The sequence below is a fragment of the Bacillus rossius genome, chromosome 6 (genome assembly GCF_032445375.1).
Source record: "Bacillus rossius redtenbacheri isolate Brsri chromosome 6, Brsri_v3, whole genome shotgun sequence".
NCBI classification, from domain to species: Eukaryota; Metazoa; Arthropoda; class Insecta; order Phasmatodea; family Bacillidae; genus Bacillus; species Bacillus rossius.
Window position 1 is genome coordinate 66429909 of NC_086334.1, and position 19073 is coordinate 66448981.

Genomic DNA, 19073 nt, shown 5'->3' on the forward strand with positions numbered 1-19073 from the left:
AAAACTTCCAAAACTACAGGAATAGGAAGTGATGATCTTTACCAGTCGACACTGTGGTATTTTTATTTACAACATGTGTGCACAAAGGAATCTCTTCATTGCAGAAAAAAGAGTAGTTCTGAAGTTGATGTTGCAGAGACAGATAATAACGGAGATACCGGTAGGTACTGAAGATTTTTACAACAGGCCAGAATGTGTTTAAATTTTTGTGTCGTAGTAAAAAAAAGTATTTTAGTAAAAAAAAAAAAATACAACTTTAATTTTCCATAAATACTTTATGTTTTAAACAATGTATTTAAAATGACATCAAAATTACAACACAAAAAAAATTTGTCAGTTTTTTTGCTATCATTATTTTAATACACATATTTAGTACATAATTTTCATCATCTTGTAACAACAAAAATATATTCTCTGTTTTACTTTTCCAGTTTGTTTAGCGCATATTTACCATGCATCATTTAAATAATAAAATTATAATGTTAGATGGCTGTACATGGGACAGAAATTGGTGAAGCATATGCATAAAACCATAGCATACGGCACATGTTAATACATAAACACCTGTATGAACGGATTACTTTGATGTAAAAAGAAAGACTCAAATAACTGACTTAAAATGGAAGAACACAAATTACATCAAATAAAATTTATGTTTAAATTACAATTGAGACTTTAAAAATAAAACATTTCACAAAAACTATAACAAATACATATAGGTAGCATGTAATTATTGAAAATACCATGTGTTATGCAACTTGAAATTAAATTTTACACCAGAAAATAAAATATATTTAGCAGAAATAGCTTTGAAATTAACATAAACTATACATACCATAAAGAGAATCAAAATATTAATATTATGTAAAATAAAGTTACCAAATTACATGCAAGAGGTAGTTACACAAAACTTATTTTTTGGCATTGGTGTCAAAAAAATTCCCTGGAAAAGAAACAAGAGCAATAAATACACAAACATCTAACAAAACTGATTACCTTGAGGAAAAAAAAATAAATACCTCTCTCTCCAATAATTGACCCAAATGGGAGAACACAAATTTCATAAAATTAAATTTACATTTAAATTACAATTGGGACGTTAAAAACAAAACATTTCACAAAAACTAAAACAAATATAGCATGAACTTATTGAAAATACACACATGTTACGCTACTTGAAACATTTCTGCACAAGCGACCCCTCATTACGCCAGTTTCTGCATCTTATTGCAAAAGAACACCTGCACAATCATTACACAAAACATAATGTCAGCAAGAGTAAACTATATGCGAGATTCTCTCCGAGAGACATACTTTGCAAAGTTTGACAGCTAGCTCGTCAGTGTGTGGATGTGCAGGTGAGCCCGCAACTTCTTGTTCATTGGGTGCTGCCAGCAGTTCAAATTCGTCTGCATATTCTTCATTCGCACGTTCCCAAGTCTCACCCACTTCATCAACAAGATAATTTTGCCTTGCAAATACATCGAAAATCATATTCACAATATGGCTTGCTTGCCACAGTAATGGACCCATACAACATAGAATTATTTTGCGTATTTGTCATTCCACCATTGTTTCGCTTAACTTGCCCAAGGACTACATGGTATTCCAAATTGAACGTGTTCAGGAGTTCATAAAAATACACCATTTATTAGTGTGAAGTCCGATGATTCCAAGAATTTTAGAGTGAAAAGACACTAGTGTATCATTTGTCCTCCTACATAAGACGAAGATGGTTAACTTCTCTGGCATAATCAGTTATATCCAGACTCTATCAATAGGTTTAATAAAACAGCGTCTGCATTTGCTCAACTATTCTTTTCTGCTGGGCGTATGTTGTAACAACCCTGGTTACTGCCCTTCCCACTTGATAAAATAGTTTAATTTACAATTTATTATATTATCTTAAAGTATATTTTAACGTTAGTTTTCTTTGTTATAATGTAAATAACAGCTTGTTATTTTTCCTAAGAAGCATTTGTGTGTTCACAGGTTGTTTTATGATTTTAATTTATATTTCATGCTTTGCTGTTGGTTTTAATGTTTTGCTGACTTTGTGGTAAATAAGCCCCTAGATCTTATTTATATGCGTTGGTTTATTAGTATACCTTTTTAGGTAATTTTTTAAGTAATGCTTGTGTATCTTGGTTCATAAACAAAAACGGTACATAGTTTTCTTATGTAATTTGGTTTATGTCATGATTCTTTGTTTGAAAATTGATGCAATAGTTTGAACGAATGACAGAGAGACGGAAAGTTCAGCAACCGTGGGCAGAGACGCTAGTGTTCATCACGCCACTGTGGCCATGCATCATGACTGGCTGGTAGTTTATAATTGTAATTTTGTGATTGGTGAAAAATAATGCTACCAATTCAAGTGATTTTTCTGAATGTAATCTTTGTCAAAAAAAAAAAGTCACACTACGAGGGGTCAGAAATTGTATCCTGCTATGGTTTTTTAAGTGCTGTGTTGTGATTGGGCAGAGAGCCCGTACCTGCGTTTCTGCCGTGGAGTGATATGAAGTTGTGTGCTAACTAATTTAGTCATTGTCTGAACGAGGTAATGATACGCAGCGTGTTGGGCAGTGGCTCAAAAAGTATAAGATGATGTGAGTTTAGAAAACAATTTGTGGCTGTGGTCTGGGTGCCACTGTGTAAGATAAACATTTTTTTTTTATCATTTGAACTTTGCAACTAGAATTTTCTGACCACAGTCATTGGTGAAGTCCGCAACACGACTTTAAATTCATTTTGTCATAATTCCAAGGACAGTCATTGGTCTGTACCGTGAGTTCGTGAGTAACCATGGGACGTTAAAGCGAACTGTCTTTTCAAGTAATAATAATTCATCGGTAATTGCAAACAGTCAATGCCTGTGTTGTGTGGAAGTCTGGAATGAGGTTATGTGCAAAAGTTGTATGTTCTAAATGTAGTAGCTTTTGTGGTTGCACTGCAAATTGTTCTTCAAGTCTTAATAAAAAAAATACATTAATATCAGTTTGGTGTCTGAGAGACATTATTTAAGTAGCAAATCAACGACAGTGATAAGTGTCTGAAACTTACATAATTTTCAGTGCCCAAATAATTTTTTTTGCAAGTGTTTTATGTATGTCCACTTCAGACTGAATTTTGAGCCAGCCGAGGTGGTCTGGGGTGTGATATTTGGAACCCCACGTTGGGCGCTAATTGTAAAGAATCACAATCCTGCCTGGCTAAGACTGGCTACTACCTACTGATGCATTAAATGGGGTGTAAAATTCTGTTTGTAACTGTTAAATGGCTTTTAACTCCATCGTCTAAGTACACATATGTGCGGGAAAATCATTCCCGGTGGGCCAGCGGACCACCCAGGCCTATGCCACACATCTGGGGCCTACAAATTCTAGTTGAAAGTCCGCAACTTGATGGGAAAAAAAAAACAAGGTGGATATTACACTGCGGCTCGGCCCCAGCACCCAGACGTGAAGTTGTTGGTCCTTAACAACTCACCCTATTATACTGGTGAGCCACCGCCCCGCACCACCTCTCGGCACCGTACTTGAACAACTGACGAAACACAGCACATCACAAAACACTTAGAAAATTTCAGTTAGTTGGGGACATCCCCCGAAATACTGCCTTATGATTAGTTACATTTACTCTTACAATTACGTATAATGAAGTAATTTGTTTCTTTCTCTTCACACAATTCCTCACTGTTTTAAAACTACTATAAACCACATACATAAAATTATTTTTATTATTATTATTGAAAACACATTTAAATGCAATAAAATACTGAAATGTACACTTACATTAACTATAACCTAGCCAGCAGAGCGAAAATTAATAAAATTATAGTTAATCGGCTTTTCAAAATAAAATACTTAAAAATTAAAATTAACTACAATAATATACCAATTAATAATAATACAAGTATCAAAAACTAGGTCATGGCGACCTTGAAAGCTATAATAATCAGCTGATATATTTATTGCATTACTGAAAAAACATTATATCTATTTTTTCCAAATTTATTGTAAAAACTGAGGCGGGCAGGGTCTTGCAACATTACAATGTCTTTATTGCAGCAATTCCGTCTTCTACACTGACAGCAGGTACTGCTGGCAGCGGTGTGAGGCCATCAACATCTTGATGACTGCAGCGATGTCTGGGTTTTCTCTGGATGGCTTTACAAAGCCACACGGCTTAAAAAGAAGAGGAATTAAAAATTGATGCTGATAACATGTGTTTCCTTATTGCAATACAAAATAACACAAGAAATATCAAAAAGATTCAGATAGAAAGAGAAGGGTGAAAAAATTAGCACAAATATTAACCCCTTTGGGGTCGTCCATTAATCACGTGATTTTTTTTTAGCAAATTTTTAACCCCCCCAGCCCCCCTAGTGATTTGTGGTGAGGTTCTAAAATAAACCCCCCCCCCCCCCCCCCAATAAATCATGTGTTTTTTTGGTACAAAATATTTTTTTTTTAAATTTCAGAATATTATCTTTAAATATAGGTATAATCTAATTTAATTCTGGAAAATTAAGCACAATGATAAAAATGTCCAGACAGACATTAAGGTTGCAGGTTTTTTCTCACTGGCATAAAAATAATAAAGGAAAGGCTTATATGTGATTTACGCATGTATTCGGCACCAAAATCACAGTCTTACTGGTGACTGACAAGCCGAGCCAGGTGGTTCATGTTGCGGCAGGCGGGGATATTGTTGCCTGGCTACGGCGAGTCAAGGTCACGCGTCGCTTTTTGGTTTAGTAGAAATCGGGCGAAAAAATAAATACACGTGATATCTCTCTACACCCCCCCTCCCCCCTTGTGATATTTCGTGATTTCCCCCCCCCCCCCTTTTCGAGGCTCACGTGATTAATGGACGATCCCTTTACAGATACTAAAACACCGTGAGATAGACAATAGGATAGCACAGGAATCACTAAACCAACAACAGAAACCCAATTTAAAAAATGTTTAGATAAATCTCGCTTTAAGCACAAACATTTATTTTCCAAACTGTTTGCTGCTTAAATAAAAAAATTAGTAGTTTTCAGGTTTAAAAACTGAATTTTCTTAAATGCCTTTCGCGGATTGAATTGGTTCGCAAAGTTTATCAAAACGTGAAGAAAAAACGACAAAACAACAAAGCATCCAAACCATCCTAAACTGAAAACAACTAAACCAATTGCAAAGTTTCCCCTTGAGATTCCGATCAACTCGCTCGCCACAGACCAGGTCGTGATGAACTCAGTCTAGTGAGTGGCAGGGAACTCGCACAAACAGAAGCAATGTCTGCTCAATTGTCTGCCGGTAACTGTACGTGCGCAAGAACCTGCAGTTGGAATCATAGTGGAATCATGGCTTCCAAGTGAGATCATAATGCATTGCGTTCAAGTAATTGAGACAATTAGAAGTATTACGGCGTGCAGAATGTCATGAAGGCCACACTTATGTTGGTTGCAGTTTAGTTTTAAGCAAGTCAACTGTACGCACAATCATACGAAATAAGGACTCTATCAAACGTTTATATAAGTCTGATGCTGTTGATTGTGGCGGAAATATAATTTGACATTACATACCGGAACAGAACTGAACAGATGATTGAAATGGGAAAGGTTGTTAAATGAATGGTTCAATGAAAAAAAATTAAGGGCCTGACAGGATTGATGTTAAACAAGCGGTGATAGATGAATTAGCACATTAATTTTTGAAAAATTAAAATATAAATATCCGGAGAGTAATATTGGTTTCCATGCCAATAAAGCATGGTTTGGAAAGTTCGTGGATAGGTTCAAGATGTGAGTTGAAGGTTACACCCAAGCGGGCAAGTCAACCAGCCGAATGATGATAACCATCTCCCATTACGCGGTGTCGTATTTGTCATACAAAGTATTCGATGGTAGACTGGTAACTGGTGTGACATATTTATTGTTGAGTATTATTCCATGCATTATAAAAAATATTTCCCTACATATTTTGGAACACATGAAGTAAATTAGCCTTGCTATTTATGGAAACAAATGTTTCAGAATATGCAATTAGGATAATACGAATATTTTTAGGAATGCATTAGTCATGCTAAGTGAGGATTGGTTATTTGCCAAGCAGATGTTGACTCCTAGAACTTTTCCAAAACCTTTTTGTAGGCATCCAAGGTCTTAAGACGTCATGAGTGCAAAATACATTTGATATCCCTGGGAAATAAGTTTTACATGTATCCAGTAAACATGCAGTATATATACCACCTTAATTAACTAAAAGTATATTTATTTAAAATTTTTTAACAGCCTGAATGAACACCTTATATTATTTCAGATTCATTTTACCTAAATTTAAAAACTTAAAAATTTAGGTACCATGTCACTTATTATGTTTTTTTTTCTCGAACAGCTCCTATGTTTATACTGCTGTTGTGAGAGAAGACGACTACCGTCAGCAGTTGGGAAAAACCTGGGGCACCACTTAAAAGTTCTATAGATGGCTATATCTGTCTTTTCAGCTGCATTCTCTAACAGGTTCCCAATAAATTCTTCGTTGCCTGGAAGCATCTGTAATTGTTGTTTGCTTTAGTCTATTTTGATCACCCAACCCGTAGAGTTCTTGCCAAATGTAGTTCCTCATTGTATCCGCAAAATCCTCAATGCTTTCAGGGACACGTGGCAGTAACTCTCTGCGGCATTGCGGCATAAACCGTCAAAAGAAAAAAAAATGTGCATTGCTCCCTCTGAATTTCTGAATACCAAAGTACATAAACATATATTCGTAAAATGATCCATTCATGGCAAGACGAACAATGATAACTAAAAAAATGAATCATACAATCCAGAACCTTAACAGACTCCAAAATTCTAATAACCTGTAGTTTTATTGAAATCTTTGCAATTCTTCAATATATATTCTATGCAGGTCTTTCGTATCACTATGAGAACGTTCTCGTAGCTGAACCCACAACTTGTATGAATGTCTCCGGCTAAGATTGCTGCCGTGTGAATGCAGAGGAAGTACTCCTAGCTGGCGTAATGACAGCACCTTCTTCTAATCACACAGTTGTCTGAGCACGACAACCATCCTTCTTGTAGTTGTCTTTTTTTGTCATCGAAACTCACTTAGAAGGATATGTTTTTAACAGCAGATGTGGACTGTGCGCCTTCTTGTGTGTTTCTGTCTCTCGTCACCACACCAGTAAACTTTAGCATGAATTCACAGATCTCCTGACAGCACATTTCAAGGCAATGAGAATGAGCACTACAGTGGAGTAAAGCTATTCAACAAACATTTCATAATTAGTATAATTACATATATTTTTGTTATTTATTTTGTTTTTACCAACCATGGCCTTTAAGCCCGTGCTCCGCACCGCCAGTACCGTATCCCGTTTTCGGAGCGCGCCCCTTGCCCAGCCGGATTGAGTCAGGCGAGCGCCCCGGGCGTGACCTCAAAAGATAACAAACCTCATTAACAGTCACCGCGGCCACTGGCCTTAATTAAAATGCTCGTGACTATGATCATGTCAGATTAAAAGAAATACAACTAAAACGGCTCACAGTGAGACAATATGTTGATAAATTTACAGTCGCCAACTTGATGCCACAATTCAAATAATTAAATACTACTATAAAACAGTTGTTAAGCCTTAAGCACACAATTACCAGGTGCTACCTTTTAATTGAGCACCTGGAACGTGTTTTTAGCTTATAATAGAGCAAATTAAGTTCATATAAGTTTTTTGACGCCGACTCACAAAGAAGAGAAAGTTTCACTTCCTTGCGAGGCGGCCATGTCCGGCAGTCTCGAACCACTCCGCGCCGGGAACAGACGTGTGTCCGTGGGCAGCATCCAAGTTTTCTTTCTGTGATCATTTTATTCTGCACTAAATATTTAAATTTAAACCTCTTATTAATTCATAAGCTGCCCACGTCGACTCGGCGCGTATTTTACGGAACCGGGCCTATCCCGACCGTCTTCATCGTGATACCGCGCTGCAGATCGTATCACTCACGTAAGTGTTTCGCCGAATTTAGGAGCCCGCTCATAGAGCCCCCCCTGCACCCGTTAATGTTCGGCGCTGGCCGTCTCCAGCGAGCATCGACCCGCGTCCCGCGAGACTGCCGCGGTAACCATTAGTGTCGCATAGTGTTATGTTTTTTCTGTGTTAATTGTGTAACGGCTAGACGTCGCCAAGTGTTGGTGAGAGTGTTTTGTAGCGGGACTAGATTAAAGGTAATTCTCACCAACTCGTGTATACTAATTTTCCGGAGTCTCCCGTCCTCCACACGGCCGAGCGGCCTTCACAATCAAGGAAGAGCCACTCAGGGTAGATTCAAGCCGTGTACCTGGCGGGGCACGCGGGGGCAGAGTACCCACGACCCAACACCAACGGCCTAGCAGCCCGCTAGCCTGGCGCCCCTCCGGACAACAAGAGCACCGCGACGCCCGTAGCGCCCGTCAGGTACCCCCCGGGCCTTTCACATAGGTCGGGTGACGGCAAGCTTAGATAATTTTATATACCATCTATTGTTTTTTCCTTCAATAAAAATTAGGTAAAGGTCTCTGCTTGACCTTGATGTGAAATTCAACAAAATTTTCCCACTTGAGATGATAGGGTTTCGGCCCCAGCAGGTATCTACCCCGGATCACTTTGATAGTAAGCCGGTGCTCTAATCACACAATCATTTGTTTTACCGTATCCTTGGTTTTCCTTCTTTAAGGCCGCATCCCCCTCCCCAAATAACGAATTTGTGCCGTTGACAGTGAAGACGTAAGTGACAGAGTTTATGACAATGGATATATGAAACAACCAAAGACATTTTCCAAATTGAGATTTCAGAACTCACAAAGATGTCTTACCCGGGACTTGACATAGATTCCGCACCGTAGGCCGGTGTACTGTCGATCATTCTACAAAGACTGACTGATGCACCCCCCCACCGAAACATCTACACATGAGATTCCCTAATATGAGCAGTCGTCACTTCAAAAACTGAGTTCACTTTACACACTCTAAATGTTTTCTTCACTTCTTTTTTCTACAATATTGTAACTGGCCAAGTTGAATAGCATTCTTGTAACTGACAAATTTTACATTCAATACAACACCAACATTTATATACTAGCATTATGTTGGTTGCATAAAAATAACACAGGCATGCAAATAATGACTCTTAAAATTCCCCTGTTATGAAAGGCAATCTGGAATTATTGAACTAATTTGAAGAAAAGTAGCAAAAATGGTAATAATTACTCACCAGCATTCATCCAAAGTTGAGAAGGTAAATCACATGGGGAAAACCATGCCTTAATGGAGCCAGTCAAGATCGAACACACAACATTCTGAATGCATGTCTTTAACACTTTCTATGTAAAGGGCTAGATTCAATAATAACGAAGTTGATATTTCTAGCAAATGAAAAATTTGTTTATGTTCCAAATTGCATAAGTTGCAGTTTTTAAAATAGGCACATACAATTGGGATACATAATAAACCTAACCTATCTATAGGTACTGATTGCAAAATTTTCCATGTTAAAAGAAATTATGTAACAGCCACTTTCCAATGAAGAGACTGATACAAAATTCTTATTCCTCAGAAAATATATTTCCTGGTTAGATAGGTGGAATGAAATATAAAATATATCTGGAAGACTCAGCAGAGAACCCATGTCTGCACTTAAATTGGCCACTCACTCTATGATTGAAAAGACTGATTACAGCCCGAGAGACTTAGGGATGAAATACATTTTGACAGAAAAATTTAAAACAGACGCGTTGGAAGATAGATTCCGTAAATACCGACCAATGGCTGTATTTCAATACCACATAGTGATCCACCAAGTATTTGAGATTGGAAAACGACTAAATTCTTTCTAATTTAATGCATTGTCATTAATCTCTGGAATAAAAGGAATCATTGAAATTAGTTCTTTCGACGATAAAACTGTGTGGGATAGACTTGCGCATAATAGTTCGCGACCGGGAGCGCTCCTTTTAGTTCGCAGCTCCTTGGCGAACTAGGTCGCTCTTTTAGTTCGTCCGCTCCCAACTCGAATTCAAAGAAGACAGGTCACAGATAGTTCGTTCGCTTTGCTACCGCTACTGCAGGCGATCTTCTTTGTATGTTATAGTAGTTATTTTTTATAATGATCAGTGTTGTGAACGCCTAGATTCTTATCCTTTTTGGGTTATTATACATCAAATGAGTAAATAAAACAATAATTTACATAATTGGGTAAAATGGCGTATATGACAGGTTTTTATTCTTTTCTTAACATACACTATAATCGAAAAAATTTTAATTTATGAAAGGATTTATTTTATAGCTAGTTTAAGAAATATTATTTATGAAATGTGTTTATTTTAGTGAATAAAATACCGTTTTATAAATATACAAATTAAAATTTTTTTTAAAGAAATAATCAACAAAAAATGTGTTATTATGTACAGACCACAAAATTACGTAAATTATTATGAAAAAAGACCCATTACTCTTCTAATTTGTTACCTTACAATTATACATAGAAAAACTAATAAAAACTCTTAAGTAAGATTGTATGCTAATATTGCTTAAGAATGTGTATGTTCATTAGGACCTATATATAATTCAATAATTAAATATTAGCAAGTTCATCATCACTTAACATACACTATAATCAAAAAAATTTTATTTCTAGAATTTATTTATTAGTTCGTTTAAGAAATATAATTTATTAAATGTGTTTAACTTTGTGAATAAAATACCGTTTTAGGCCTATAAAATACATTTTTTTTAAGCTTTAGAAATAATCAACAAAAAAATTGTTTGTCTGTAAAGTCGGTTTACGAACGATAGTTTAACGTGACGTCATTACAAAATATTGATGAAATGATTTCATACTTTTATGAATAAAATTTAATCATTTTTATTGAATTATCACTATTTTGTATTTATACAAAGAAGGAGTGAAATGAAATCTACAATTTAATTGATAAATTTACTTTTATTTGCACTCATTAATTCAAATATGTTTATTACTTTAATGAACAGATTATTTTAACTATAACTTTTATACATGTTTGCTATTTAACTTCTTCCAATCTGTGTTATTCTGTTAAGGATAGGACGATAATAGGAAAAGTAGGAAACGAATGGAAGTGTTTCAAGTTTAATGTGCCTCGAAAAAGTCCAATGGATGGTTGTTCCAATCGAGTGGAAGAGAGATAGATGCGGCGCAAGCGTACAATGAGCGTAACGGGACAATGTGCGTAACGGGACTTTTTTTCGTGCGTGCAGCCGGCGTTTAACGATTTATTAGATGTCGCGTCAAAAATAAGTTTATTTAACAATGGTTTTATATAAGTCAAAATTTTAATATTAAAGTTGTCATCAGCTGTCAAAATTATTTTATGAATATTGAAATCATTTTGTAAACACTGATATAACTACCTAATGTAATTATGTCTGACTTGTTCTCAGTATACACCATGTAGTTACCGTGCTCGGACACGAGTATAAAGCTATCATCATCAACAAAACGATTATATTTGAAAATGTTTCATTGCAGTAAACATATGCAGCGATCAAGAGTCAATATTTTTGTAAAGTCAGTATCCGTTAGACGTCTGAAATTTCAATTATCCGACCCGAGCAGATAACGATAGCCAGCCAAAAAGACCAGCGACAAAGCCGTAACTAATACCCGAAAGGGAGAACGAGTGTCGACTTTTGATAAGAGCCAGATCATGTGCACAGAACTAAAAGAAGGAGATCGGAAAAAGAACGAACTAATGAACTGAGGAGCGAGGGATCTGGGAACTAGTTCGCGTAGTTCGTCTGTGGTAGAGGTGAGTTGTTACAGCAATTTTCGGTATCTGTTCCAACCTGATACTGATACAGCGTTGTACCATGTTACAAGTCTCTGATACTTCTGTATCAGACGGTCCCAGGAGGCAACAAAAGCTCCGCGTACGCAGACCGTAAGACCGGAAGGAGAATCTGATACATTATTTATCACGCCTGGTAATTCTCTACCTCTGATACTCTCATGCCCGCCTGATACAACCAGTATCAATCAGTTCAACATTCACTGCAGTTCGTCCTGGCCGTGTATCACCATGTTGCGGGCTGTCATGCTTTGTAGTTAGTATCTTTATAGTGAAATAAGGAATGGATAAGTGCACGAAAAAGACTTCATTTGTGTGGAATTTTTTTCACGGAAAATAATGAGTTTGCTAATTGTAATTTGTGTAAACAAAAACTGAGTTATAAATCATCGACTAATCTGAAGAAACATATGAAAAAACATTGATATAGTATGCTCACTAATGTACCTATCTGTTTTTTTATTTTTTATTTTTGATAAAATCGTGAATTTTTAATGTATAAAAACACTAGTTACTAATTGTTTTCGAAAAAAGAAAGTCCATATGTTGATTACATCTGTTATTAGTGTCAACTGAGAATTTATTTGCATTTTCATAGCTGTTAGGTGCACAAATATAAATATTATATCTTGTATTAATGTACTTTTTAATATTAAAATTTCATTAGTTTTATTATTGAACGAGACGGTGCACGCACTGCGCACTGAGCGTACTTTGAAGTAGGACAATAAACAAAACGACTTGTAACCAGGGCTGCCACTCTGATATTCATGAAAATCCTAGATAACCTACAAAAAAACCCAGACACATGGGTAAAAAAACCCAGACGCGTCTAAAATGCTATCGTTGAAAATGTTTGCGTACTAATTCAAAAATATAAACATAACTGGTTTTAATATAAAACAATTAATTACCTTACAAGACTGAAAACGGTTAAATACAACCAATACAAGAAAATTACACTGCAGCAAAATGGCTGTATAAGTAATTCTTGGACCAGCACATATCATAAAAAAACCTACAAATATATACATGACAAAACAAACACCATCACTGCATTCTTTAAACCGGTAATTGTTTTTATAAAACTGCATCATGTACGTTAGTCTTTATTCAGAGTCTGATTCTACAAGATTGGTTTGAAGGTTAATTGTTGCATTGGTTTTGTGTTCTGCAAGCCTCTTTGAAGAATGTGTCTAATTTAATATTCGACTTAGCTTCTTGAAAACTAGTTTTGTGTTTATATGTATTTTTGTGTGTGAAACACACAGACTTGTTTGCATTTATCAAACAGATATTGCAACAGATACAGTAGCTACTACCTTTATTATTGTTTTAGGTATAAAAATAATTAAAATTATAAAAAACCTAGAATTGTTGGAATTCATTATTTAAAAACCCAGAAACCCAAACACCATTGGAAAAACCCAGATCTGGGTGGAAAAACCCATGAGTGGCAGCCCTGCTTGTAACAATATCGCTTTGCGCCTCTCCTTCAAGGCTTCAACGCTTTCCCCTGCGCTTCCTCCCCTACATTCTTTCCCTTCTTTATCCCTTATTCGTCGTTCCTGCTCCCTCCCCTTTCACAAGCTCCGCCCAAGTGACCGTCATCTGCGATCGGGTACTGCGCTCATTGGCCGTGGTGTTGTTCCAGGTGAATTCTGAACTGATACTAAAGTCTCTGATACTTTTCAAGTGTACTTGTTTGCCGTTCCTAATACAGGCGCGTATCAGTGACAAAGTATCAGGTTGATACTTTTCGACCCACCTCTAGTCTGTGGGAGCGCTCTTCTGAACTAGTTCGTTCGCGAACTACACAAGTCTAGTGTGGGACACTTTTATTGCTGTAAGTGACACGTGTGGTGCCAGGAAATTATTTTGTAGGTACAACTACAACAGGAAAAGACACAGGAGGCATCGAAACATATGTACCATTGATAACAAATTTGGCTGGGTATTGCACACATGCTGTGTTGAAAAGACTTAAAGTGATTGTGTCATGGAATACCTAACACTTGATAGGTTAATGGGAAATTAAAACTATTATGGCCTGATTAAAAACTTGGACGGAGGCGGACTTCTGTATCCTCAAAAAGTTGTTGTGAATATATTTTTTTTGCATTATATTATTGTAAACAAACTTTTAGGGTCAAGACACGAAAAATAAAAATTTTACAAGTCTTAATGTAAGTGAATTGTCCCACGAGGACTTCCTAAATTGGGATGAATGTACAAACACACAAACCCACTTTTGAAAAATTATTGCAAAAAGAGGTTAGATGTGAGTGGCAAGGGGTAAAGGAGGAAAGAAGAGAAAGTTGTCAACATTAAAGAAATTTTGATGGTATTTCCTTGTTTCCACCAATGGAGTTTGCCTATATTACTGACTTATATTTTTTAATTGTCGTGAAAATATTCTGATTTTATTTTGAAAGACTTTTGTGACAAGTGGCTTTTGCTGTGTAAAGATGATGTAATTTTGATGATGTAAGTAATGGTAGGAAAAGTGGCAATATGTAATATTTTATTTATTGTACAATATTTTAGAATAAATACCTTCTGAATATTATCAATGGTGACTAAAAATGCTGGTCACTTTAATATTAATAATATCTTTTTTCCTAACATTCCTTGCAACTTTCATATAAGCCGCATTGATAAGATTGTCAGAGTGATTACGATTAACTTAAACACTTAAAATGATTTATTTTCAGCTTGTTGTAAAGTAAAAACGAATTATTACAGTGCAATATTTTCTAACTTCAAAGCATTACATATTTGTATAAATTTATTTGAATGTTTCACAAGTTTAAATATGTTGTATTAAATGAAGTCATTGACTTTTAAAAATATTTTTGTTTCTATGTAATTACTAAATTATCAAAAATCTGTATATTATCAAAGATTGTAAGTGCCAATTTTTATGGGTTGATACATAGATTTATGGGGTACCTAAAAACCATTATGATGTACTGTTATTTTAATATCATAAAATTTATTTTCATAACAGAACACCCTTGTCTAAATCAATTCTTTGTGGAATACCGTGTTTAAAATATATTTATTAAGTAAACAAAAATGCATTTCAAAAGAACGTTCAACATTTTTACAGAAAATAAGCTTCTTGTATGGTGTTTAATTTCGTAACTGTATTATTAATAACTGTAAGGCCTTCTAGAATAACTATTTTGTAAGTTACTTACCCTGAAAAAAAGAAAGAAGAAAAAATCCTGATACAAAACACAAAAGCCTCTGTGCAAGTTTTCCGAGCTCTTGTAACGGGCAGCAACCCGGTGGGGGAGGGGCGGCCTACTGCAAGTCTCAGGGGTGCACACAGTCTAGTCTAGTGGGCGTTGGCACAGTTCCCTCTGCTCCAAGTCCTAAAAGAACAGTTAACGTAACAGGAATAAATAAAATAAAAAGAATGTATATACTAAAGCAAATATAATAAGGAACATATAAATACACATTTATAAAATAATAATAAAAAAACAAACAGGAAACAATTAAAAATGAGTTATAAAAGACAATAATAGCAAAAAACATGTATAAAATATATACAAATCAAGAACTGAAGGATAACTAAAATAAAATAGATATAAAATATAATTTAATAATAAGTTACGATTAGTTAGGAACAATTATTAAACATTTACATGAAGGTTTGCTGGATAATTATTCAAGTTTATAAAAATTGGAAATTATTCTGTAAATGACATCATTTTTGTTATACAATTTACATAAGGTGGACTACAAGCGACTCCAAAATTGAAGAACTTTTAATTCAAGTATTATCAAGATCATACTAACAAATATAATTTTTTATAAAACTACATAAAGATATGCTCTACGGTCCAAAAGTGAGGGTAAAATAGGAGGTAAAAGCTTAAGAGGCCGTGTCAGTAAATTTTTATTTCCAATATTCTGGTCTAGAAGTTCTCTCTTTTAACAGTGAGATTTAGTGGCTTATTCAACCGAAGTAACTGTAACCGCAGCGCGTGATAAAGCTACTATACCGCCAGATTACTCGACGAAAAATGTATCTGGTTCCTCGACAATCTGAGAGGATGACAATCTGACCGGCGGCTCACTAGGAAATTGCGGATGCAGGGATTCAGAATCAAGAAATCTCACATTTACAACTGTAGTATGAGTCGTATCTAAAAATTTTAATACTTTAAATGTATCGGAATACAATTAATCTTCAAACATTGGTAATTATTCTTTATCTGGATGTAATATTCCGTGAAAAATAATGTTAGTTGACATTAAAAAGTATACGAAATTCATAGTGTAACGTTTTAAAAGGATAATACCTAAATTCTTATGCTTAGATATTGCATATGCATTACACACAATCTAAATACAATCTCACTTAAGTCAGACTACCTAATTTTTTACAATGCACCATCATACAGTTTAACAGAGGTAGGAGAACCTCTTATCGATGTTGTTTCAAAGAATTCTAAATTTACAAATATTACTATTTATCTTATTATGATATGTATCTTTATGAATAAGAATTTACAAAAAAAATGAATTGATTACATTACACTTTAACATTACAAAAGACTAAAACACTAACAAAACTTAGTTTTATATATTGCTGTAGCATATTAGAAGACGAAATAACTCACTAGACTAACATTAAGAGGGCTGTATCACAAATTTACTTTACAGAGGAGAAAATATCTTTTAAAGATATTTCATTACCTCATTGATTACATAATACTGCCGTTGATGTGATCGTAGATATAAAGTATTGAAAAATTAGATTTCATTATGTTTATGTAAATATTTAGAAAACGTTATTGCTTATAGATGCTCATTATTTAAATAATAAAGAATCTTTTACTTTTATGTACTGGACAAACAAAATACTTATAAGTTAATAAGCTTAGTTGAATAACATCTTCAATTTGTATTGAATTCAATGTACAAATTGAAAATCATGTACAATGAATGCAACTGATTGAATTCAATAAATATTTGATCTTGTGAAACGGCCATAATGGTGATGTAGATAATTATAGATACTCACATGCATTTTGAGAGTCCTTATAAAGCCTATTACAATTTTATAAGTATACATTAAAATGCTTTTAAAATAGACATGTGTAATATAATTAAAACTTGTTTAAATAAGATCATAAAAAAAATGAAAATCATTCAACAGTAAGTTATGTTTTATAAGATTTTAACAAAACACACATACCATAAGAGAATATTAATCATGCCACATAATTCAACACAAAATATTCATTCCAATAGGCGCTACGTAAAAATAACTTCTATTTTTATGCTGATAACTTTGCATTGTTTTATATATATCATTATTTCTAACTTTTAATATTCTCCACACATTAACTGAAATTAAGTATTTTCAGAGCCTTAGCAAATGTTGGTCTGTACCACATACAGTTCGTACGATATCTCTACGTGAAACACATACCGTTCATTATTAGTAATTTCAATTATATTTCCATGAACATAATGAAATTAGTATAGGGCCTAGGTTGTTCACTGTTGAGTACTTCTGAAGTATTTTCATTGTGAGTTAACATACATACCAAATGCCATTCTTCCAGTAAAGTTACAAAGAAGACAACAAGATAATATATGTATAATATATATAATATGTATAATATATATAATATGTATAATATATATAATATGTATGTAGTACCATATTTTAAACCCCTATTAAATGAATAATAACTCAATCTCTTTTCTGGACTATTAAGTAATAGTTTTTGAATACTGTTATTTGTAACTTAAATAAAATGACAACTAACAAATTAGTAAAATATATATTTACGTGCGATATAGTGTGACCGTTTTACTTGGACGGCAAACGAATATAATAAAATGTCTATGACAATGTTAACTTTACTCATTATTATGGGAAGAAACAAAATGGGCAGATAAGCATATTCTACGCTGACATTTAAAAATGCTCAATTCAAAATGAACATTTCTTCCCGATGACAAACAAAAAAGTTGTATGGTCGCGAATAATACATTCGTATGGCGTCACATCAGCGGAATATTCCCTTGGCATAAATGTGTGAAGTCTGTGACACAAAAACAAATGAACGAACAGCTTTTTTTTTATAGGATGTGCAATCGGAGACCCTTGGGGTGGTTGAAGAGTGTCAGGTCGGTCGCCAGACCAGATAGTAAAAGCTCAGGGGCTTAGGATAGAAAAGGCCTATCTCCAAATTATTAAGTATAAATGTTGTCATGAAATAGTTAAAGACTTGATTACACCCAGGTTTTTAAACCCATCATGATCATGAAGACACTGATCGGAAGGTAATGTACAATACATTTCAATGGCCTTTTCAGTTTTTGCTAAATAATTATAAATATAAGCGAAATTTCACTGTATCTGGACAAATCAAAATATTGATTATATTTTTTTCATCACAGAAATAATATATGATATGATAACTAAATTTGAAAAAAGCGGTTATGTTAAATGTATTGTATACTTTCAGTAGGCAAAATTTCTGGCCCCTACCTCTTATAGACTTTGAGAAAAACTGCCTTTTAAAATAACATTGATATAGATAGGAGCGCAAATTTGTGACACGGCCTCTTAAGCTTGATAAAATTAATAATTTTAATTTGTATACTTTCGATTTTCTCTCAGTCAGTTGAATGACAGAATTCCAATATTCAAGTTTAGACCTAATAAGCAAAAAATAAAGAGAAAGAATTGATTTTGGATTAGTAGCATAATAGGTAATAAATTCAATTAAAGCTAGGGTTCTTCTTTAGCTAGAGATTAAATAATTTACATGCTGGTGAAAATACAATTTAGCATCTAAAAAAGGTTGTAGGTAATACAACTATACAACATTATCCAATTGATAGTCAAAAAGTTTAGGTTTATATTTTCTAGTAAATGAAATAATTTTTGTTTTATTAATGTTAAGTGATACTTGATCAAGTTAACACCAGTAATTAATTGAATTGATGTCCTTTTCAAAGAGTGAACAGTCATTTGAAGTATTAATAACTGAATAAATCTTGAGATCATCACAAAAAATAATCCAATGGAGTGGTAAAGAACATTAGTTATATCAAAAATAAAAACATTGACGAGAAAGGGAGAAAGGTTACCACCTTGAGGAACATCTGAGCTAATATTAAAATAATTAGAGTTATAATTTATAATGGTTCGTTATATACAAAATAAACAGTTCAACGCCGATT

General features: G+C 34.2%; 1 protein-coding gene across 1 annotated transcript in view; it reads right to left on the reverse strand.

The window, feature by feature from the left end:
* Positions 1–271: 271 nt before the first annotated feature.
* LOC134533276 (BLOC-1-related complex subunit 7) overlaps positions 272–19073 on the reverse strand; it is a 58947-nt gene continuing 40145 nt past the window's right edge. The window contains exons 4-5 of the transcript XR_010075291.1: positions 15056–15232; positions 272–4187 (exon numbers count right to left, since the gene is read on the reverse strand). The gene's annotated coding sequence lies outside the window, so the exon portion shown is untranslated. The remainder of the gene's footprint in view (positions 4188–15055; positions 15233–19073) is intronic.